Source organism: Canis aureus, chromosome 16 (genome assembly GCF_053574225.1).
Source record: "Canis aureus isolate CA01 chromosome 16, VMU_Caureus_v.1.0, whole genome shotgun sequence".
Taxonomy (NCBI): Eukaryota; Metazoa; Chordata; class Mammalia; order Carnivora; family Canidae; genus Canis; species Canis aureus.
In genome coordinates, this window is record NC_135626.1 from 4223731 (window position 1) to 4247821 (window position 24091).

Below are 24091 nucleotides of genomic sequence, written 5' to 3' on the forward strand. Positions count from 1 at the left end.
GGGCTTTTTGAGCATCCAGATTCTTGTTTTGGATTATAGTACAACATGGACTGTAAACATGTAACCACTTTCTGAGCACCATCTTCTACCTATCGGTTTGATGCACTGCTCTTGTCATAAACCAGACTCCTGCATATATACAGGTTTGTGCTCTAGACTGGTCGAAGGCTCATTTCCTATCCCAAATGATAGGGGAATTGAACAGCTTCTTTTCCCTTAGGGATAGGGCTCTCATGCAGAGTGGGGGACATGAAGCAAACAAACATAAGCCCCGTTGCTGCTGCCCTTCTGACTCCTACTGACTCCCAACCAGCCCCCTGAGATGGGGGGCGTGGGAGAGGAGAAGGGAGAGAGCTGATCCTAGGGATCTGCAAGGAATGCCGGGTAGGCCTTGCCTTCAGGGCTGGGATGCGAGGCCCCCGTGCATTGCCAGCAGATACAACAGCGGCTATGTGACAGCAGGCCCAGGCCCAGGGGTATTAAAAACCCTCCAATTAGGTCAGATTGTACCACTAACATCAAATCATGCCCTTAACATTCAACCTTAGCTTCTGTGAGTAAATCTAAAATTACTGTATTATGACCATGGTGCAGCATCTCACTGTTAATGTAAGGCCTCAGGCATCAGCTGATTTAGGAAGCAGTCTGGTGACCAGAGGTAGAAATCTTATTGCAGGGTGGCATGTGTTTGAGCCCCAAAGACAGGAATTTTCCAGGCTATTTCCAGGTTCTGTTCCTTACCATTTATCTATTTAACCTACTCTTCCACAACAACGCACTGTTTCTATTTTGGAATCTTTTGAAGAATTTTTTTTTAATTTTTATTTATTTATGATAGAGAGAGAGAGAGAGAGAGGCAGAGACACAGGCAGAGGGAGAAGCAGGCTCCATGCACCGGGAGCCCGACGTGGGATTCGATCCCGGGTCTCCAGGATCGCGCCCTGGGCCAAAGGCAGGCGCCAAACCGCTGCGCCACCCAGGGATCCCCTATTTTGGAATCTTTATAGCATGTGTGGTTTTTTCGAAGTTAGTAATTCTTTGATTTTCTGAAAACTGAGGTGAGTAAAATCACTGAGTTTCACAAGTGAACAATTAAGTGACATTTAGTACACTCACAAAGTTGTGCAGCCATTACCTCACTCTAGTTCCAGAACATTTCCATGACCCCAAAAGGAAACCCAGCTCTCATCAAGAAGTTGCTGGCTGTTCTCCCCAGCCCCTGCCAACCACCAGACTGGGTTCTGTTTCTGTGGATTTACCTGTTCTGGATATTTTGTATAAATAGAATCATCTACTCTACGACCTTTTTTGTTTGGCTTCTTTCACTCAGCATGATGTTTTCAAGATTTCACAGCATGCTTTGATATCTGATAGATCCATTTCCTTCCTTTGTGTTCTTTTTTCAAAAAAGTTTTGGTTGTTACCACATCTTACCTTTTCTAAAGAACTTGAAAATCACCTTGTCAAATTCCACAAAATACTATGTTTTGATTCTCAGTACAATTGCACTGAGTTATTAATAAGCTGATTTGAGGGGAATCACCATGTTTACAATATTGAGTTTTCCCATCTAGGAACATGGTATGCATTTCTATGTATTTAGGTCTTATTTTATGTCCTAATGTGAAGTTTTAAGTGTTCTTTATACATCTTGTCATTTCCCCATGTGCCTTTTTGTTTATTGTGCATAGGTTCCTTTTTTATATAGCTTTATTGAGGCACACTTGACCTATAATATACTGCATATATGTGAAGTATTCAGTTTGATGAGTCTTGACATGTAAATGTCTACACCTGTGAAACCACCACAGTCAACATGATGAGTGTGTCCATTACCCCCAGAAATTTTCTCATGCCCTTTAGTAACATATCCCTCACCATCCCAGCCCCATTCCTAGAAAGCCATTGGTCTACTTTTATTTTTTCTTTTTTAAGATTTTATTTCTTCATTTATTTGAGAGAGAGAGAGAGAGCACAGGTGGGAGGGGCAGAGGACAAGGGAGAGAGAATCTCAAGCAGACTCCAAGCTGAGTGTGGAGCCTGACTCAGGGCTTGATCCCAGGACCCTGAGATCATCACCGGAGCCCAAACCAAGAGTCAGATGTTTAACTGGCTAAACCACGCAGGCACCGCACCACTGGTCTACTTTCTCTCACTATAGACTAGGTTGCGTTTTTTGTTTTTTTTTTTTAATTTTACATAAATCTTTTGTTGTTGTTGTTGTTGTTTTTGTTTTTTGTTTTTTTTTTGGTCTGGCTTTGTTTTCTCAGAATTTTTTGTCTGGCTTTCTTTTCTCAGAATAATTATTTCAAGATTAATCCATACTGTTGACTGTAACAAAAGATTTTGTGTGCTTGTTTAATGAGTAGTAATGTATTCAACCTCATTGAATACTTCTAGATAAATTACTTGATGATTATTTGGTTTGTTTCCAGTTTGGGCTGTTAATAATAAAGCTGCTATGAATGTTTGATACAAGTCTTTGTGTGAACATATGCTTTCATTTCTCTTGGGTAAACATGTAGGAGTGGACACCGGATTGAATGGTAGATATACGTTTAAGTGTTTACATCAATCATTGCATATTCCTACCAGCAGGACCTTAGAGTTCTAGTTGTTCTCTACCTTTGTCAGTACTTGATTTGCTCAGTCTTTTGAATTTTAGCCATTCCAGTAGGTGTGCAGGGGCATTTGATTATAGTTTTAACTTGGATTTCTCTGGTAACTAATGTTTTTTAGTATCTTATCTTGTGCTTTTTTGTTGTTGTTTTTACCATTTGTATATATCTTCATTGGTGTAGTGTCTGTTCAGGTTTTTTGCCCATTTTTTTAAAAATCTTTTATTGATTTATTTGAGAGAGAGAGAAAGAGAGAGAGATTGAGAGGCAGAGACACAGGCAGAGGGAGAAGCAGGCTCCATGCAGGGGGCCCGACATGGGACTCGATCCTGGCTCTCCAGGATCAGACCCTGGGCTGAAGGCAGCGCTAAACTGCTGAGCCACCTGGGCTGCCCTTTTGCCCATTTTTAGTGGGTTGTTTGTCTTACTACTCAGTTTGAAGAGTTTTGTATAGATTTATTTATTTATTTAAGGATTTTATTTATTTATTCATGAGAGAGACACACAGAGAAAAAGAGGCACAGACACAGGCAGAAGCAGGCTCTATGCAGGGAGCCCGATGTGGGACCTGATCCTGGGTCTCCAGGATCACACCCTGGGCTGAAGGCGGCACTAAATCGCTGAGCTGATTTATTAATGCTGCCCAGATTTATTTACTTTAGAAAGAGAGAGAGAGCTGGGGGAGGGTCCGGGAAAGAGGTAGAGAGAGTCTGATGCAGCACTCTGTGCTGAGTGCTTGATGTGGGCCCTGATCTCACAACCCTTGGTTTCATGACTGAAATCAAGAGTTGAACACTTAACAGCCTGTGTGCCACCCAGGTACCCCTAAAGAGTTCTTTGTATATTTTATATACAAGTCCTCTGTTGGATATATGTTTTACAAATATTTTCTCCCAGTTTGTAGCTTGCCTTTTGTTATCTTAACAATATATTTGAAAAGGTAATGTCTGATGAAGTCAAGCTTATTAATTTTTTCTTTTATAGCTGGTGCTTTTGATGTAACATTTAAGAAATCTTTGCCAAACTAAAGGTCAAGATTTTTCTCTATACTCTCTTCTGGTAATTTTATATTTTTAGCTCTTACATTTAGATCAAACTTATTTGAGATAAATTTTTATATATGGTATGATGTAAGGATCAAGGATCACCTTTACATATAGCTGTCAAATTATTCTAACATCTTTTCTTTAAAAGATTATCCTTTCTTCATTGAATTGCTTTGGCTCCTTTGTCAAATATCAAATGATCATATATGTATAGGTATTTTGCTAGACTCTGTATTCTATTCCATTGATCTTTATATCTGTCTGCATGCTAAAACTGCACCCTTTGATTACCTTAGCTTTATATTAATTCTTAAAATACATCAATTCTCTAACTTTATTCTTTTCCAGCTATTTTAAGTTATTCTGGATCCTTTGAATTTTAATGTAAATTTTAGAACCAGCAGATCAGTTTCTGTAGAAAAGGCCTGGTAGGATTTTTTATTGGAATTGTATTAAAGGTATGGACCCGTTTGCATAAAATGAACATCTTAACAATATTGAACCTTCAGATTTATTAAGCTAATATATCTCTTCATTTATTTAAGTCTTCTTTAGTTTCTCAGTCCTTTTTAGTTTTCAATGTACAAGTCATACAGATCTTTTGCCAAATTTATCCTTTAACAATTTCATACTTTTGATGCTATTGTAAATGTCATTTATTTTCATTTTAATTCCACTTTAGTTAATAGAAATAACATTTATTTTTGTATATCAACCTGGTATTCTGCAACTTTGATTAGTTCTGGTAGGTTTTTGAATATTCCTCACAACCTTTCTATATAAACTGTCATGTTGTCTGTGAAGAAAAACAATTTTACTTCCTCCTGTCCAATCAGTATGTCTTTTTATTTGCTTATTTATTTCTGCCTTACTGAACTGGCCAGAATTTCCAGTACACAACTGAACTGACATGGTGAAGGCAGACATGGTCACCTCCTTCCGGATCTCAGGAGAGTAGCATTTAGCGTCTCATCACTCAACTATAGTGTTAGCTGTTGACTTTTTGTAGATACTGTTTTGTAGGCTTAGGAAGTAGCCCTCCAGAAAGTTGTTACCATACATGGATGTTGAATTTTATCAAATGCTTTATCTATATATGTTGAGATGATCATATCATTTTTCCCTTTTTAAATCTTTTAATGTGATGAAATATACTGATTGATTTTTGGATGTTAAACCAAACTTGCATTTTTTGGAATAAACCTCACATGGACATAATATGTTGTGCTTTTAATATATTGTTAGATTCAATTTCCTGAATTGTGTTAGAACATGAGAAATATTGGTTGGTCTATAGTTTTCTTTTCTTAGAATGTCTTTGTCTGGTTTTGGTATTAGGGTAATGCTAGTGTCGTATAATAAGTTAAGAAATGTTCCTTCCTCATATATTTTCTGGAATATTTAATGTAGGATTGGTATTATTTCTTCTTTAAGTGTTTATAGAATTTACCAGTGAAGCTATCTGAGCTTGGTCAGGAGAAGGTTTTATAAGCTTAAGTTTTTAAATAGATATTACTGCTCTTTAAGTTATCTATTCTTGAATGAGCTTTGGTAATTTATGTGAAGAAATTTTTCCATTTAACTTAGATTTCCTGATGCCTAGCCATAAAATTGTTCAAGATCCAGCTTTTGGTTTTATTGATTTTCTCTTTTTCTTTTTATTGTTTTCTCTTTATTATTTTCTTTCTTATGCTTACTTTGGATTTAGTGTTCAATTTTTTTTAGGTGAAAGTTATAGTCATTGATTTGAGACCTTTCATCATTTCTAATATAAGAATTTTAGTGCTATGAATTTCCCTCTAAATTCTCCATTAGCTGCATCCCTCAAATTTTGATATGTTGTATTAAGTTTTAATTCTGTTCATGATACTGTCTAATTTACCTTTTGGTTTCTTTTTTGAACCATAGGTTATTTAGATATGTGTCACCTTGCTTCCATGTGTTTGTGAATTTTCTAGCTATATTTCTGTTATTGGTATCTTACTTAATTCTAAATTATTAGAGAACAAACTCATTTTTTTTTGGCCAGGAACAGGAGTTGGCAAACTTTTTCTGTAAGTTTCATGGACCAAATATGGTCTCTATTATATATTGATTTTTTTTTAGCCCTTAAAAATGTAGAACCATTTGTAATTCATAGACTGTACACAAATAGGCTACTGGCTGGATTTGGCTTGTGGGCTGTAGTTCATCAACCCCAGTCAGGACTACAGTCTTGGTAAATGTTCCATGTTTACTTGAGAAGAATGTATATTCTACTGTTGTTGCAGTTAGAAATTTTGGGGAATTATTCATATAGTTCTTCTTTACCTCTCCCTTTTCTGGGGGCTCTAATTACACATATATTGGACTACTTGGTATTGTCCCAAAGCTCAAGTAGCTGGACAAACACATGGAAGGGTATAACAAAAATAAGATCAGAAATTAGAAGTAAAAGGAGGGAGAGAATTGTTGAGAATTGATTCTTTATAAAACGCATAATAAATAAACTTATGGCAAATATAGTGGTAAACAGAAATAAAAATAAGTGGAATTTAGATTGAGAAAAGGAAAGCAAGAGTATAAAGAGATTTGAAAATTATAAGAGAATGTGGTGCATAGATGTTATATGCAGCTTTATGTGACTAAAATTGAAAATCTCGATGAAGTAGATCATTTCTGCTGTGATTTAAGAAGAAATCCTATAAAAAGTGTGTGTTGAAGGAAGAAATAAGAAAAGTCATTAGAGAATTATTTCTAACAAAAGTACCAGGCCCAGTTGTTTAAGGTAGCATTCCCTAAAATTGTCGAGAAACAAGTAATTCCAACATCCTGAAAACTATCTTAAAGCTATAAAATAGGAAGGGAACCTTTTCAGGTTGTTTTATAGAGCTAATTTAATTGATAGCTGATACTGCTTTTGTGCATGGTACTGTTTTTTTTCCTATCATTTTATTTAAATGATTATTAGGTTTGGTTTGCATATTTTGTATAAAGGAAAACTAGCTTTTAAAAAATACAGTTATCTGTGTCCAACAACCTCATTGAATTCTTTTGTTTCTGATTTCCTCTTCTGTCCCTTGGCCGTTCCCTTACCCTTTAGGACCATGGTTTAAACAGATGACAAGTTTGTACAGTTTATGCAGTAAAAAGTTACAAGATTGCAAATTCCACTGTGTGTGTGTGTGTGTGTGTGTGGAGCGGAGCACGTGAGGGGGGCAGAGTTTTAAGGAGGGATTGGCCTGCAGACTAAGCAGATACCTACTAAGTGCATCTCCTCTGTCCTTTGCTAAGGCCTATTGAATTGTCTCTCACAAGTCTCCCTAGCTCGATTCTAACCTCCAGTCTTCCCTATGTGATTGCTGATAGAAGCTTTTTAAAAGATCAGATTACATTCCTGCTCAGAATTGTTCTCAGATCCCTGGGTGGCTCAGCGGTTTGGCGCCTGCCTTTGGCCCAGGGCGCGATCCTGGATGAGTCCCACGTCGGGCTCCCCCCCCCCCCCCCATGGACCCTGCTTCTCTCTCCTCCTGTGTCTCTGCCTCTCTCTCTCTATCATAAATAAAATAAAATAAATAAATCTTTAAAAAATAATAATAATAATAATAAAGAATTGTTCTCCAGCAATCTGTGTCTAGATTCATAGGCAAATTCATTGTTTTACTTAAATACCCAGGAACTAGTGCAGAGTAGGTGTTCATCCAATGGATGGACTTCATTGGAATCTAAGACCTTTTTTGATTTGTCCCTTCGTTACCTTTCCAGTGCCCCTGTTATCCCCTTCACCTCTGTGTAGCTCTTCAGATGGACTGTTCCCATTCTCACCTGTGTGCTCTTGGGTGTGCATGGCATTCCTCTTCTAGGGGAATTATGTTCCGGCTCCTTGTGTTTTGGTAGCGCCTTTACTTTCCTCTCTTGCAGCTCCTACCACTCTAATTGCACAGGTCTACTACCACCCCAACCCTGGTCTGAGGCCCCTGGAGGCTGTAGAATGATGTCTTTCATGTGGCTGTACCCAAGAACCCCCCGTACAGTGCCTGAGTGTATACATACCCCATCAGGCGTGCAAAGAATAGTTATTGAATTGAATTAGCTGGCTCCTTTGTTCTGCCTTTCTGTGCTGTGATATTGGATGCCAACATCCAGCTACGTTATGTTTGTGTTAAACATGAATTGAAATGCAATTACAGCTGGCAGTGTGGTTTGAGAGCTGAGTAACAGAGTAAATAAGAAGGGTGACTTAGTCACAAGTGCCAGTTCATCTCCTCTGCTTTCCTGCCTCCTGTCACGGAGTATGACGCACGAATGGTGCGAGTTCAAGTGTCCTCCCCTATGCTCCATTGCTTTAACTCTCCCCATCCTCCTGGTCTTGTCTGGTCTCTTCCAAGGGCCCCTTGGAAGACACCAGACTGTCCAGAAGCCCAGGGCCAGGCCTTGCGGTTAGAGGTGGTTGGCTCCAGCAGGAGGCTGTCCCGCCAGCTGCCGGTGGTCTCTGCTGAGAGCCAGGGCAGGGGAGCCTGGGCTAGTGTGCAGGCCAGCCTCCTCCCTCAAGGTCTAGGGAAGCCATGCAGAACCCAAGGTTGCTAGTGTGTGCTGTTTTCTTTACCATATCCTGCGAGAGCCCTAGCTAAAGCAAAAACAGTGCCGTTTATCAAAGACCTTGCCTGCTTATCTTAGACCTATTTTGTTTTTTGTGGCTTTATTGAATTGTACTCAGAAATTGTGTCTTGTAGGGATGCCTGGGTGGCTCAGCGGTTAAACGCCTGCCTTCAGCCCACAGGGCATGATCCTGGAGTCCCAGGATCGAGTCCCACATCAGGCTCCCTGCATGGAGCCTGCTTCTCGCTCTGCCTGTGTCTCTGCCTTTCTCTCTGTGTCTTTCATAAATAAATAAATAAAATCTTAAAAAAAGAAATTGTGTCTTGTAACTGGACCTTCCTTGAAGTCAGTTCAATTGGTTGAATAGAGAAACTTCTTTCTTGTTTTTAAGAAGGCACTTAGATGTCTTGGAGTCTCAAGGTCCAGAATCTTTCTGGACCTATGCAGTTGCTTGTTAATGAGTATTTTTATGGTTTCCCTAAGTCGACTGACATGTAAGCCCTTTATGTAAGGGCTTCCTTTATATGAGCCCATTCAGCTGGATTCAGAGATTTTCTGAAACTTTAGAGATGGAGCAGAAGAGGATGGGAAGCGTTCACTGACTGGCATATACTAATTGAGTCCTCACCAATTGTAGGTCGTGTGCTGGGTACTGGGAATTGTGCATGTCAGATGTGGTCCCTGTCTGCATGCAATTTAGAGACCCAGGCAGAAGGGAAGAGATGTGCATCCTTGGGTAGCTGCCTCCTTCCCAAGAGTAATCCTCCCAGGGGAGTTCTCATTTCGTCGTCTTGCCTGGGTTCTTGCTTGAATATTCCTCTCCTCTTTCTTTCCTCTCCCCCTTTCCTTTCCACACAGACATACTGCTGTCTCCTCTGCTCCTAGAAACAGGTGCACCCCTCCTCCCCCCATTTCCTCCCTTTGCCTTACCAGCCCCTCTGGCTGCTGTCTTAATAGTCCTCACCCGCCCCCACCTCCACCCGGTTGTTTCTGCTTGCCTCTCTTCTATCATTATCTCCACTCATCCCTTGCTTCCGAATTGTCTAATTCGATGGCTTTTTCCTAATTCTTATTCTTGATCTCATCTCAACTTTGGATGCTGTTGGCCAGTTCCTTTCTTCTTGAACATACCCATTTTCTAAATGCAGAACTAACACAAGCTCCCCGTAGATGATTTGAAAGATAGAAAACACAAGGAAGAAAAGAAGTGGCTCATAATTCTACCACTCAGAGAAACAGTGTTGGTAACATTTTGGCCTGTATCCTTTAGTTTTTTTCCTGTGTGGGCAGGCAGGTGTTTCAGCAATAAAAGGATTCTGTTGCATATTCTTTTTCTACTGTCTATAATATATACTATGCTTATTATTACATTGTATGTTTTTTTCTATTATTGCACTATTAGGTCATCAAATATTCTTCCATAGCCCTTCTTTCTTGGAGCTCTCTTATCCCTGAAATGTGATTTCTCCTGCCTTGTCCTTTGATTTCCCCTTCCTGTGTCGCCTCTCCTGCAACCATGACATCCCCCGGTTGCATCACAGACTCCTTCTCAGTGTGTTCTCCTCCAGCCTGGGTCCCAGCCACCTCAGGCTGGGCCGCATCCTCACACAAACAGCCCGTACTCAGGCCATTCTCCTTAGCCAGACGCCCGTTTCCTTATGCCTGCCACACTAGTCCACGTATGACGGTTGTAACACTCAAACTGAACAGTCCTCCGTTTCCTTCCTACCGCTCACCCAGCCCCCGGACCCACAACCGCCCCTGCTCCCAACTGTTCCTACCAAGCAGAGGCCAGACTTCCTGGGTACCACCTCCCCTCTCGCTGCCCCCTGCTGTCAGGGTCTTGGGATTTTCCCAGGGCGTCATCTTTCACACCATCCTTTTCTGTTTCTTTTTCTTTTTAAGATTTTATTTATTTATTCATGAGAGAGACAGAGAGAGGCAGAGACACAGGCAGAGGGAGAAGCAGGCTCCATGCAGGGAGCCCGAGGTGGGACTCGATCCTGGATCCCGGATCAAGTTGGACACAACCGCTGAGCCACCCAGGCGTCCCTCCTTTTCTGTTTCTATTGTTACCAAGGCCTGCCCTCACTATTCATGTTCTGGGTGGCCTCTTCCAAGAGGACTCTGATCCCTTTTTTCTCAGCTCCAGGGTTTTCTCTTTGAAGCATCAGGCAGAGTCCTAACTCCTGCACCTACTCTGCTCCCCCAGGTTCTGGCTCCTCCTACCTCCGTTCCTCGTGGCATCCCACCTGAAGCTGCCTTTGCTCTGCTCCTTCCATTTTCTATCTCATCCCCCGTCCCTGCACCCTGAAGTACTTTCTTGTTCTTCTGAACACTTATCTCTATTCTATTACTAAGGTAACTCTCCTTGCACTTCCGGTAACTCCAAGTGTCCCCACTAGGTCTGCACTTCCGGTAGCTCCAAGTAGCCCCACCAGGTGTGCACTTCTGGTAACGCCGAGTATCCCTGCTAGGTCTGTCCCTGTGCTAGTTGTTTCCATAGACTGTGTTTATTTCACACAATGACCCTGTGGAGTTACAGTTATAATCTTATTTTACAATAGGAAAACAAAGCCTCAGAGAGCTTGGGGGCTCTTCTTGAGATCACACAACATGTGTGGATGAGCAGAGATCACACCCAGGTCTCCTGCGTGCACACACTGCACCTTCACTGCTGATTCCACTCGTCTGTTGGCCCTCCTCTGAGGAAGAGACCATGTTTTACTCATATTTGTCTATGCTGAAGAGCATGGTGCATTGCCTTGTGAATCTAAGCACTTAGTAAATACTTGCTGAAAGAAAAGTAAAGACTTGTCGCCAGAAGAGATGAATTGCACATGGCAGATAAAGGTCTCTGTTTAAGGTCAGGTCAGCCTGCATACCTGGGTGTGGGAAGGAGTGTTTCTGCTACATAAATGTCAATATTTACCACTGATAAGGGATTACTGTGTTCCAGCTGATGGGTAAAGCACTTGGTTTGCATTGTCTCGTTTAATGATTACTACACCTGTATGAGATTAAATCTACTGTTTCCATTTGCTGAGGCTCAGAGAAATTGAGGAACTCAGCCAAGGTCACACAGCTACCAAGTGGTGAAGCTAAGATTTTTTTTTTTTTTTTTTGAAGCTAAGATTTGAACTCACATCTCTCTGTGCAGTATCAAAGCCCGTGTTCTAAAATACTGCCTTTTTCTGCTTTCCTGACCCAGGAGAGTAGGACTGGGTGGTGTGAAGCATAAGTTGTTATCCCAGAGTCCTGCCAGAAAAGAACTTTGAAATACTTTGCCATGGTTAGCAGAGACAGAGAGGATGGTCTTCAGGAATAGCCTTGTGAGCGTCTCTTCGTTTCTTCTCTCTTACAACCTTTGTTCAGCAGATGCATCCTCCATAATAATTCTCTCTTACTCATCAGATCCTGTGGTAGAGAGGGGATTAGTGAACCTTTTTTCTAAATTAAAAATATCTTCATGATATTTAAAAAATTATAAAGGCTCATTTCAGAAAATCCAAATCATATAGAATTATATGAACTGAAGAGTGAAAATATTACTACCTTTCCTTTCTTCTAATCCTATGCATATTATTAACAGTTTGGAAGTATCCTTCTAGACTTTTTTCTTTTTGCAAAAAAATTTTATTTATTTTTAATTAAATAAAGGATACAAAAATCTTATTTAAAAAAATCAAATAATACAGCCAAGTCTCAAGTAATTCTCTACCACACCCCTAATATCTATTAGCCACTGTCCTCAGTTTGCTCATTTTCTTCCTTTTGCTTCAGCACTTACGTGTTTAAATGACTTACAGAACTATGTCATTATAACTTGACTTTTTAATATAAATTAGATCATGCAGTAAGCTCTTACTTCGTTATTCCCAAACAATGCACATGCTGGTCAGATCTTTCTAGGTTAGTGTGTATAGGACTAACACATTCTCATTCCCTGGTATGTGATGTCCGTGTGGCGTCCGCAGCATGCTGAATGTGCTACGGGAGCATTCTCCTGATGCTCAGTGTATGATTTTCTTATGGTTTTTCACTGGACAGAACTGCAGAGCATACCCTCTTGTTTGGGTTGCCAGATTTAGCAAATAAGAATAAGATGCCCAATTAAATATGAAAATCTTTAAAATTCTTTTCTTTCTTTCTTTTTTTTTTTTTTGGTACAGTATGCTTTATTGATGGTACATGACAAGGTAGGGCTCCCCAAGCCCCTCCCCTTCCTCATGGTCTGGGATGTATATTGGAGGTCAGGAAATTCTCAGTGTGTTGGGGGATTAAGTTGGGGCAGGGACTCCCCAGCAGCTGAGGGCCTCTCTCTCCCTCTTGTTCTTGCTGGGGCTGGTGGTCCAGGAGGCTCTTACTCCTTGGGGGCATGTGGACCATGAGGTCCACCACCTGGTTGCTATACCTGAATTCATTGTCATACCAGGAAATGAGCTTGATGAAGTGGTCATTGAGGGCAATGCCAGCCCCGGCATCGAAGGTGGAAGAGTGGGTGTCACTGTTGAAGTCACAGGAGACAACCTGGTCCTCAGTGCAGCCCAGGATGCCCTTGAGGGGGCCCTCTGATGCCTGCTTCACCACCTTCTTGATGTCATCATATTTGATAGCTTTCTCCAGGTGGCAGATCAGATCCACAACTGACACGTTGGGGGTGAGGACACAAAAGGCCATGCCAGTGAGCTTCCTGTTCAGTTCAGGGATGACCTTGCCCACAGCCTTGGTGGCGCCAGTGGAAGCGGGGATGATGTTCTGGGCAGTCCCTCGGCCGTGATGACACAGCTTCCCAGAGGGGCCATCCACGGTCTTCTGGGTGGCAGTGATGTCATGGACGGTGGTCATGAGGCCCTCCACGATGCCGAAGTCGTCATGGATGACTTTGGCTAGAGGAGCCAAACAGTTGGTGGTGCAGGAGGCATTGCTGACAATCTTGAGGGAGTTGTCCTACTTCTCGTGGTTCAGGCCCATCACAAACATGGGAGCATCAGCAGAAGGAGCAGAGATGATAACCCTCTTGGCCCCGCCCTTCAAGTGAGCCCCAGCCTTCTCCATGGTGGTGAAGACCCCAGTGGATTCCACAACATACTCAGCACCAGCATCAATCACCCCATTTGATGTTGGTGGGATCTTGCTCCTGGAAGATGGAGATGGACTTCCCCTTGATGACAAGTTTCCCGTTCTCAGCCTTGACTGTGCCGTGAAATTTGCCGTGGGTAGAATCATACTGGAACATGTACACCACGTAGTTGAGGTCAATGAAGGGGTCATTGATTGCGACAATATCCACTTTGCCAGAGTTAAAAGCAGCCTTGGTGACCAGGCGCCCAATACAGCCAAATGCCATTCACTCCGACCTTCACCATCGTGTCTTGGGGATGTGGCTGGCACTGCACCAGAAGATGCGACTGTCTGTCGAACAGGGAGGAGCAGAGAGCTGAAAATTCTTTAAATTTGAAAAAACTATTCACTGTTTCCTCTGCAATTCAAATTTAATCAGGTGTCTGTGTTTTTTTTCTCTGGCAACTCTCTTCCTTGTGTACATTTACAAGTGTTTGAAGGCCCCACTCTTGTTTCTTAAGGTATCTAAAATCTGATTTTTTTTTTTTTAATTTAAAAATTGTATTACTAGGGGTGCCTAGGTGGCTCAGTCAGTTGAGCATCTGACTCTTGATTTTTGCTCAGGTCTTGGGCTCCAGGCTTAGCATGGAGTCTACTTGAGATTCTCTCTCCTTCTCCCTCTGCCCCTCCCCCTGCTTGTTCTCGCTTGCTTTCTCCAACTAAATAAATAAAATCTTTAAAAAAATAAATAAAAATTGTATTGCTAAACATTTCACATATGAATTGTCCTTGAATAAGAAGGATGGGGTGCTAAGCCTCCCCCAACTGTCTCAATTGAAAATCCATGTGTAACTGTTGACTTCACAAATATTTAACTACTAAAAGTCTACTATTGACCAGAAGCCTTACTGATACAACATAAACAGTCAACAGTTATTTTTTGTTACATGTATTACATACTGTTTTCTTGAAATAAAGTAAGCTTGAGAAAAGAAAATGTTAGTAGGAAAACATAAGAAAAAGAAAATACATTTACAGTACCATACTATATTTATTGCCAAAAAATTCACAAAGAAGTAGACCGACACAAACCTGTGTTGTTCAAGGATCAACTATATGTAAGAAACGTATAGGGAATAACAGAACAAATACCCACGTAACTACCATGCAGCTTTTTCAGTTATTAACGTCTCACTAAGTTTATATGAAGTTTATTTTCAGTGAGAGAGATAAACTATTACTGGTGCCTGCACACCCTCCAGGCCATGTGTCTTTACCCGGAGTAACTACTGAGTTTGGTGTTTATCATTCCTATATATTCTTCCTGTTTTCAAACTATATATAGATGATATTCATATGCAATCTACTATCATACTGTACTTATTTTTCAACCTGCTCTTTTGGCTGAGCATTGTTTTTGAGATTTATCCTTGGTGATCCTTACAGCTCCAGTTCATGTACTTTCAAGGCTATATCAAAATCTGTCACATGAATATACTATGATGTATTGATTCATCCTCCTGTTGATAAGGATGTGTGTTGTTTCTAATCATTTGCTATTATAAAAAGTGTTGCAAATAATACCTTCATCTCTTTATGCTAAGAATTTCTCTAGGGAACAATTTAGGGGTGGGATTGCTGGGTCATTTTCACCTTACTTAAATTAGTAAATGTGTTCTCCAAACCAATAGTGCCAGGTTGCGCCCTGCTCATTTTTGTCAGATATTTACAGTTTAGCCCATGATTTGCCTTGCACAATGTAACATTGTCATTTTTAATTTACATTTCCTAGAGAGGTTGAACATTTTCTCCCAAGGCTGCTACATATTGTATATCATTTTTCTTTTAGATTATTTTTTCTCATTGATATGTAGTTCTTTATTTGGGAAATTAATCCACTGCCAGTTATGCATTGCTCACAGTCTGAGGCTTGTCTTTTTACTGTTTTGAGTGTCCTTTATAGTACCGAAGTTTTAAATTTCAGGGTAGTAAAATTCATCAGTTTTCTCTTTTATGGATTTTTTTTCTACGCCTGTGTCTATTTCTTTAACAATTTCCTCAATTAAAACCATACATATTTTTAATGTTTTTTTCTGAAAAGTTGTCAAGTTTTGCTTTTCACCTTTAATCTTTAATCCATCCAGGATTTGTTTTTATTTAGATTTTTGTTTCACAGTGACCAGCATGTGTCTGAGTAGTATTGATTCAAGGTTCGTGCTTGACCACTGCTCTGTTATCTACAGCCCTGCCCTAGATTGTCTGTGGTGGAGAGGAACCTGCCTCTGTGCATGGGTGCCAACCAGCCACAGGGGAACCTGCTACTCTTGGGATCTGTGGAGATCTGGGGCTGTGTCCCCAAGCCATCTTTCCTGATGACCAGGAATGGAAAGGATATTCCTTCTTTGATGTAGCCAAATGCCCTGCCTGCATTTACATCCCATATTCCCAGCTCATGGCCTCACAGTCTCCAGAAACTGATTTCCCTTTGTATCTGCCTTTCCCCATCAGCAGGTGCAGAAGCAGGGTCATTGATTTCTGGGAGTGTCGCCAGGGGCCTTTGTTTTCTTCCACCCTGTCCAGCCTCAGGAATGGGTCCTCTCTATGCCTGCTGGAGCGACAGCAGCTGTGCACCAGGTAGAATGAGGAAGGGTTTCTGTGTAACCCCTCGTGTGCCAGCTTTAGTCTTTGAGCATTTTCTCACTGGGTACTCTGTTCCTTATTCATTCAGCCAGTTAGGAAATATCTGATTGTGGACCACCAGTAGGGCCTTGGACAGGGTATTCTGAAAAAGACCCTACTGGATAAAATAGGATCCTATTTTAAGGAGCAGAAATAAGAATAAGGAGCTCAAATTTTTTAAGTGTACACTACATGCCAGATCTTAGGCAAAGAGCTTAAAAAAAATCATACCTTTATGGAAATATCATTCACATACCATAAAATTCATCCTTTACAAGTGAACAGTTCACTAGTTCTCAGTGTTTTCACAGAGTTGTGCAACCTACACCAACCACTGTCTGGTTCCAGAATGTTTACATTACCCCAGAAAGAAATCTTAAACCCATTAGCAGCCACTCCCCAATTCTCCCTGCCCACCAGCCCCCGGCAACCACCAATGTGCTTTCTGACTCTGTGGATTTGCCTTTTCTGGATGTTTCATGTAAATGATGTGATACAATATGTGCCTTTTGTGACCATCTTTCATTTAGTAATGCTGTCAAGGTTCATCCATGTTGTAGCAGGTGTTAGTATTTCATTTCCTTCTAACAGCTGAAAAATATCCCACTGTCTGGATGTACCACATTCTGTTTGTCAGTTGGTGGGCATTTGGGTTGTCACTTTTTGGCGATTATTTTTTTTTTTTTTTTTTTTTTTTTTACTTTTTGGCGATTATGAAGAATGCTGTAAGCAGCATTGTGAACAAGTTTTCGTGTACATTATGTTTTCAGTTCTCTTGGGGTTATACTTAGGATTGGAATTGTCGGATCCTCTGATAACTCTGTTTATCATTTTGAGGAATTGCCAAACTGCTTCTAAAACAGCTGCACCCCAATACCATCTGGCCAGCAGTGGACAAGAGTTCAAATTCCACATCCTTGCCCAAATTCATTCTTGTCTGTCTTCTTGATTGTAGTCATCCTAGCAGTTATGAAGTGATATCTCATTATGGCTGAGTACTTTCTGTGCTTTCTCTCCTTTAATCCTCACAAATAATCCCATGAGTTAGGTATTACGATGATTTTCATTTTTTGATGAGGGCCAGAAAAGAAAAATATGACTTCTGGGAGACTGCAGTGTGGAAGTAGCAAAACCAGGACTTGAACTCCAATCTACCTGACTCCAAAAATCCGAGTTCTTTTCTTTTGTCTATGGTTTCCTCCATCTTAGAGGTTTCATGCAAGAAGCCAAAGGAAGGGGTGCCTGGATGGCTCAGTCTGTTAAGCATCTGCCTTCATCTCAGGTCAAGGTCTCAGGGTCCTGGGATTGAGCCCATGTCAGGCTCTCTGCTCAGCGTGAAACCTGCTTCTCCTTCTCCCTCTGCCCCCCACTCCCATTGCTCATGCTCTATCTCTCGCTTGTGCTCTATCTGAAATAAATAAATAAAATCTTAAAAAAAAAAAAAGCTGAAGGAAAGGGAAGATCCTGGAAGAAGAGCATGTGCTTCTGGCTGGTATCCTCAAGGAGACTTTGCCATCATAGGTTTTCTTCAGCCAGGCCCAAAGTGTGATAAGAACATTCCACACAATGAGGTTCCAGAGGGAACTCCATGAGTGAAGATAGGGAGGTAGGAAATCACAGGCTGAGGGAGATAGAGCAGTCTCAGGGACAGGGACATACATCCATTTCTTTTGCTAAGAAATATTAGACATTTCAGCCGAAAATCTGTGGTGGACTTGAGCTGTCCATTTAGGATACAGAATGAATAAAATAATGCAAATGAAATCAGAACCAAACAACAACCAAGAATTTCTGGACTCATATCAGTCAGATGGCTCTTTTCCACTTCAGAGTTTTAGATAAAAGCATTTTGGGCACATCTTCTGTTAGGGATTCAGAAGAGAGGTTACTTAGGCTCCCTGTCTCCATGTGGTGCCTAAACTGCTCTGATTAAGAGTTGAAATGGCTTCACGGTTGGCCACTGTTTGACCTGGGCCAAGTGTCTGTGTTTCCACAGTGGATGATCTAACACATCGAGAGCCCTTTGAACTTCATTCTTACAGTGTCAGCCAGATATTTCCTTTGGAATGTCTGCAGAATTTCCTGGCCCCTTTGATTGCTTTGTGTCTGCCAGATACATCTTTGAATTGTGGGTGGGCTCCCTTAAAACACCGGGGTGTGAACGGGTTGACCAATCTGCTAGTTAGCCTGGTGATTAGCTGTGGTGTCTTTCAAGAACCTTTCATTGGGCAAGGAGTACTCAATGCTGACATTGAAGACATACTGCCAGTAGTAAGGATTTACTGCACAGCCCCTCTGGGCAGCTCAGATGTGTAGCTGATTTACAAAGTGTTTCTCAGGTTTAAATCTGATAGATCATTATTTCTCACCACATCAAATGAAGTCTTCTAGATTGTTGTTTTTCTTTTTTTGTTGTTGTTGTTGTTGTTGTTTTTCTTATTATAAAAAAAGCTATATAGAGTTAAAAGGAACAAACTTCCAGTTATAAAATACAGCAGTCATGGGGAGTGGTGACTTAATTATAAGTGGTGGAATTAATAATACCATGTTGCATATTTGAGAGTCTAGACCTCAGAAGAAAAATTTCTGTAACTCTCTGTGGCAACAGATGTTAACTATGCTTATGGTGGTGATCATTTCACAGTATAGATAAATATCAAATCACTATATTGTACACCTGAAACTAATACAATGTTGTATGTCGATTATACCTTAATTAAGAAAGACAACACCAAAAAATACCCATAATCTCAACTGTTCAGAACCAAACAGTAGTTAGTGCTTTGCTTTACATTTGTCTATATCTGTTCCCATATAGATTATTCCTAAGAAACAAATATAAAATTGTACTATGTAAACCATTTTTTTCTTTTTTTTTAATTTTTATTTATTTATGATAATCACAGAGAGAGAAAGAGAGAGAGGCAGAGACATAGGCAGAGGGAGAAGCAGGCTCCATGCACCGGGAGCCCGATGTGGGATTCGATCCCGGGTCTCCAGGATCGCGCCCTGGGCCAAAGGCAGGCGCCAAACCGCTGCGCCACCCAGGGATCCCCTATGTAAACCATTTTGTAACTTGGTCTTTCCCCCTAAACTTCCTGTGTTCCTAGCTACATGTCCTCAAAATTGTTTCCTGCTGCTGAGTCTTCCACTGTAAAGGTGTTCTCTGATTGTTAGAAATTTATCACTCCCTGCTTTTGCCTTTAAACACTGTGCCCCAAGGGACATACAGATAACACTCTTCCCATGTGACCAGGCTCTGGTGACGGAGCTCCCCCCTTCCTGTCCCTTTACCTCATCAGCCTGGTTTCCACCCTCGCCCTGCAAGGCTGTGTCTCCAGATCTCACGTGACGGTTTCATCCTCAAAGCAAAACTTTCCAGACCTCCATGCTTCCAGAAGTCATCTACATATCAGACTGAGGCACCTCCTCAGAGAGGGCCTCCCTGGTTACCCCACCTGAAGCAACCTCCTCTTCAGTCTCTGTTCCCATGACCCTATTTTATTTTATACAAGGCACTTACTCCTCCTTAAAATTATCTTCATATGTTTGTTTGTGTTTACCGTGTGTCTTCCCCCATTGAGTTTATGACCCCGTGGGGTCAGTGCTGGGTCTAAGGTCTTATTCAACTGTCTGTCATCTGCAATGTCATCAGAGCTGGGCCCCCAGAAACTCAATATGAATGAACAAATGGTCGCTGCACTCTTGTGTGCACATCCCATCATTTCCTTGGGCTCTCTGCTCAGGAGCAGAATTCCTTGGTCACAGTCTGGCTTTGCGCAGTGGCAGTATCATAGCCAATGAGGTTTATCCGAGGCGCGATTATTGCTAATTGAAAACCTTGGTCACAGTCATGTCTATTTTTTTTAAAGATTTATTTATTTATGTTAGAGAGATAGCACAAGTGCAGGGGGGTGGGATAGATAGAGGGGGGGGGAGAGAGAGAGAGAGAGAGAGAGAGAGAGAGAAAACCTGAAGTAGACTCCCTGACAAGTGCAGAGCCTGATGGGGGGCTTGATCCCAGCACCCTGAGATCATGACCTGAACTGAAACTAAGAGTTGGACACTTAACCAACCGAGCCACCCAGGCGCCCCAGGGCATGTCTATTTTTAAGGTATTTGATATGCAGCACCAAATTAATCTAAGTTAAAGTTATACTACTTTCTTCTCACTCCAGCAGCAGTCGAGGTGCCTAATTCCCCCATAGCCTCTCTGCACTATTGCCTTCTTTCCCCATTAAAATGTGTCTTTCTTTGGCAAAGAAAGTGGCATCTTGTTGTTGGCACTTGAATTTAATTATTCAGGTGGAACATATTTTCATGTTCACTGGCCGTTGGTCTTGCTTCTGTGAACTTCTGGTTCGTGCCATTTGTTCTCTCATATGCTTCTTGGTAACATTCCCCCTTTCCACTTAATATATCAGGGATATAGTTATAAATATACTCATCCTTTTTAAGAACTGAATAAATATTCTGTGGTATTGGCATACCGTAATTGATTGAGCCAAGACCCTTTCATTCCTCAGTTTCCTCACCTGTAAAATCAGATGGTAACTGATCATTGTTATCATAACTCTTAGTGTTGCTGTGTAAATGCATTTATTACACTTACTTACAATGACTTAGTGCGAATACTTAGGCTCCTGGCATGCAGTGAGTGTTAGCTGTTATTATTACCCACAGTACATGGAAGACACAGTGGAGTGGCTGGACAGGAACGCTGTCTGCGTGGGTGGTGTGGCATTGGGTAAAAGTCCAGCAACCCCCGCCCCTGCCCCACTTCCAGGGAGCCAGCTGTTGACCTTCCAGTGAACCAGAAGCGCTCTCTCTCAGGGAGGTCTGCTCGCTCTGACTTTTTTTGGTTTCTGGGCCCCTGTGTCCTATTTCTAGTTCTGTTTCCCCACCCTCCCTCTCACGCAGGCGAGCTCCAGTACTTCTGTGTCTCACAGGCAGAGAAATGCAGTGATATCATGGGTCCCTGCCTGGATGCGGAGGACGTTTTAAAAACATTAGAGTTAATAGCTTAGGCTTAAGTCTCACAAAGTGAGGAAGGCATTTCAGCGTTAAAGTTAATTTCACCGTTTTCCATAGTTTCATCCTCAAAGCAAAACTCTCCAGACCTCAGTGCTTCCAGAAGTGTCTGCAAGTGTTACCTTTTCCGTGGCATATGGCACTGAGATGCTGCGGTATGCTCCCAGTCTCCTTTCACAGTTGTGGTCCTGGTGGGTCTCTGAAGTGGCCCTGGGAGGCTCTGTTTGGGTCTTGTCCTTCTGGTATATTCCAGGTATGCCTGCATGTGGCTTCTCAACTGCCCCAAAGTCAGGTCCTGGCAGGCCGACCATCCTTTGCTGGGTGGTGAAGGGCGATTGCTTCCTGAATGTTGATGTGGTAGAGGCAGGAGTGCACAGTCGGGGCTAGAGATCCAAGAGGCCCTCTTCTTCGCTTAGCGCTGAGTGACTTTGCCGAGTTTACCTCCATGCTATGAGCCTCATTTCCTCATCTGTAATCTGCGGAGCAGATGGAACTTATGTCATTGGATCATTGGGAGAATTCAATGAGAAATGCACATGACCTTCTTAGACCTATGCCAGGCAGACAGGAGTTCCTCAAAGCAAAGATTCCAGCCCAGCCACCTGCTCTGAAACCAGGAGGACTTCTCACATTTAACATCAGGTTTTCCTTACAGCGTCAATCCTCATAGGCTGGGATCCCTTGGTGGCTCAGCGCTTTGGCGCCTGCCTTTGGCCCAGGGCATGGTCCCGGAGTCTCAGGATCGAGTCCCATGTCAGGTTCCTTGCATGGAGCCTGCTTCTCCCTCTGCCTGTGTCTCTGCCTCTCTCTCTCTCTCTCTGTCTCTCATGAATAAATAAATGAATCTTAAAAAAAAAAAATCCTCATAGGCTAGCTGCAGGTAACCAGACCCCTGCATACTAGGCTATTTGGCCTCCTGGGCACACATTTTCTTCTGTGATTGGTGCACAGTAGTCCAGAATAAGACCTCTAAACTTGGGCCAGAGAGGAAAACCAGAGGCCTGGGCTGGGAGACAGAGGCTGAGCCAGGATCCTGGTTAGACAGCTTCCTGAAAGGTCGTCCTGCAGTTGGTTCTGCAGGGCCAGGGGCCACCACTCACAGGACTCTCCCAGGGAGTGACTCTTGGTGGACTCTAACAGTAGAGATGGCTGGAATCTTCTTACACACAGCTTTGGACATCGTCACACTCTTGGGAACACACCAAGGGGGTAATTGGTATTGAGGTATTGCCCTAAAAGGAATAGAACATTCCCATACGGTCTTCCATGATCTATTTTCCCAGCTCTCTGATTTTTTTTAAATTAAAATTCACTTTTCTTTTAACTAAGTGAAAAAATGAGAGTACTTGGGCACCTAGGTGGCTCAATTGGTTAAGCGTCCAACTCTTGACCTCAGCTCATGATCTTAGGGCATGAGTTCAAGCTCCATGCTGGGCATCATTCTGGATGTGGAACCTACTTAAAAAGAAAATCAAAGAGTACCAAATGCAGGTAAGACCATTCGGCAGCCCCCCAGTCCCACTCTTCTTTTTTCACTCCCAGAGGTAGTCACCTTCAGATCTTACATTTCTTCACTTCTGGTGTTTTATCTCCATGTTTCTAAATAGTATGAGTATACTGCTTATTTCTTGATTTACCTATCCTACACATTCAGCTCTCTTATAATCTCCCCCATCAGACAACATCTCAATTTTTGGTAAATTGATTGTCAGTGTTTACATATTATGACAAGGCAAACATGAGGTACCACTCCATCAGGGTCATGTACAGGGGGGTAGCTTTTCTTATACAACTTTTTCATTTTCTTGGAACGTCATTAACTTACTTCTTTCATTTGCTTAATTGTGTAGGTATCTATTGATTTTTATATTTGAATTTTTAATTTTTCTAATTTTTTCCTATCTTTATTTTACTTTATTTTATTTATTTCCAGTATAACATATACAGTGTTATATTAGTTTCAGGTGTATAATATATATGTCATTTAACACTTCCATACACCACTAGGTGCTCACTGCAAGTGTACTCCTTAATCCCCATCACCTATTTAATGCAAGCCTCTACCCACCTCCCTTCTGGTAACCATCAGTTTGTTCTCTATGGTTGAGTCTGTTTCTTGGTTTGTCTCTCTCTCTTTTTTCCTGTGCTCATTTGTTTTGTTTCTAAATTCCACATATGAGTGAAATCATATGGTACTTGTCTTTCTCTGACTGACATACTTTGCTTAGCATAATACTCTCTAGCTCCATCCATGTCATTGCAAATGGCAAGATTTCATTCTTTTTATGGCTGAATTATATTCCATTATATATATAATAATTGTTAACATATAATATATAATATACATATAATAATATATAATATATCACCTTTTCTTCATTCATCAGCCAGTGGACACTTGGGAAGCTTCTATATCTTGGCTGTTATAAATGTTCTATATCTTGGCTGTTGTATATAGAATATAGTGATACATCTATGCTGCTATAGGCATTGGGGGGCATCTACCCTTTTGAATTAGTGTTTTTATATTTTGGGGGTAACTACCCAGTAATGTGATTACTGGATCATAGGGTAGTTCTATTTCTAACTTTTTGAGGAACCTCCATACTAAGTGCCTATTGATTTTTTACATTCAAATTTTTTAATTAAAAAAATTAATTTATTTAATAAATATGTTTTTAAACAGCTTTATTCCTGTGTTTTTAGTTTTCTACATGCTCCAGTACATCTGTCACACACCCATCCATATTTCTTCCCAGGGCTTAAGTACAGTTCCAAAAACTGTCATGTCCCCTCCTGCAGGTGGCCTGCCACGGCCTTCTTTTCCTTGGGTCTAGGTCCGGGCACACTGGTCCAGGCACGCTGCCCCTCTCATCGCCATCCTGTGCAGGATCTGTTTTCTGGGATTCGTGGTTTCTTCTTCATTGATATCATCTCCAGTTTTGCTGATGCATCCTCTAGTAGGTTCCTAAGAAAGGGCTGGTGGGAGATTAACTTCTTAAGTCCCTGCACATCTGCAAAGGTCTTTATTCTGCCCTCACAGTTGGTGTAGGTGGAGAATTCTAGAATTCCCCA

At 41.5% G+C, this 24091-nt stretch overlaps 1 protein-coding gene and 2 pseudogenes across 9 annotated transcripts in view; 2 read left to right on the top strand and 1 right to left on the bottom strand.

Annotated features, from left to right (window-relative positions):
• The window catches only part of MVB12B (multivesicular body subunit 12B), a 223919-nt gene that overhangs the window by 66667 nt on the left and 133161 nt on the right, over nucleotides 1–24091 (top strand). The gene's annotated exons all lie outside the window — the stretch shown is intronic.
• Nucleotides 12425–13646, bottom strand: LOC144285529 (glyceraldehyde-3-phosphate dehydrogenase pseudogene; annotated as a pseudogene).
• On the top strand, nucleotides 19757–19888 carry LOC144287370 (U4 spliceosomal RNA; annotated as a pseudogene).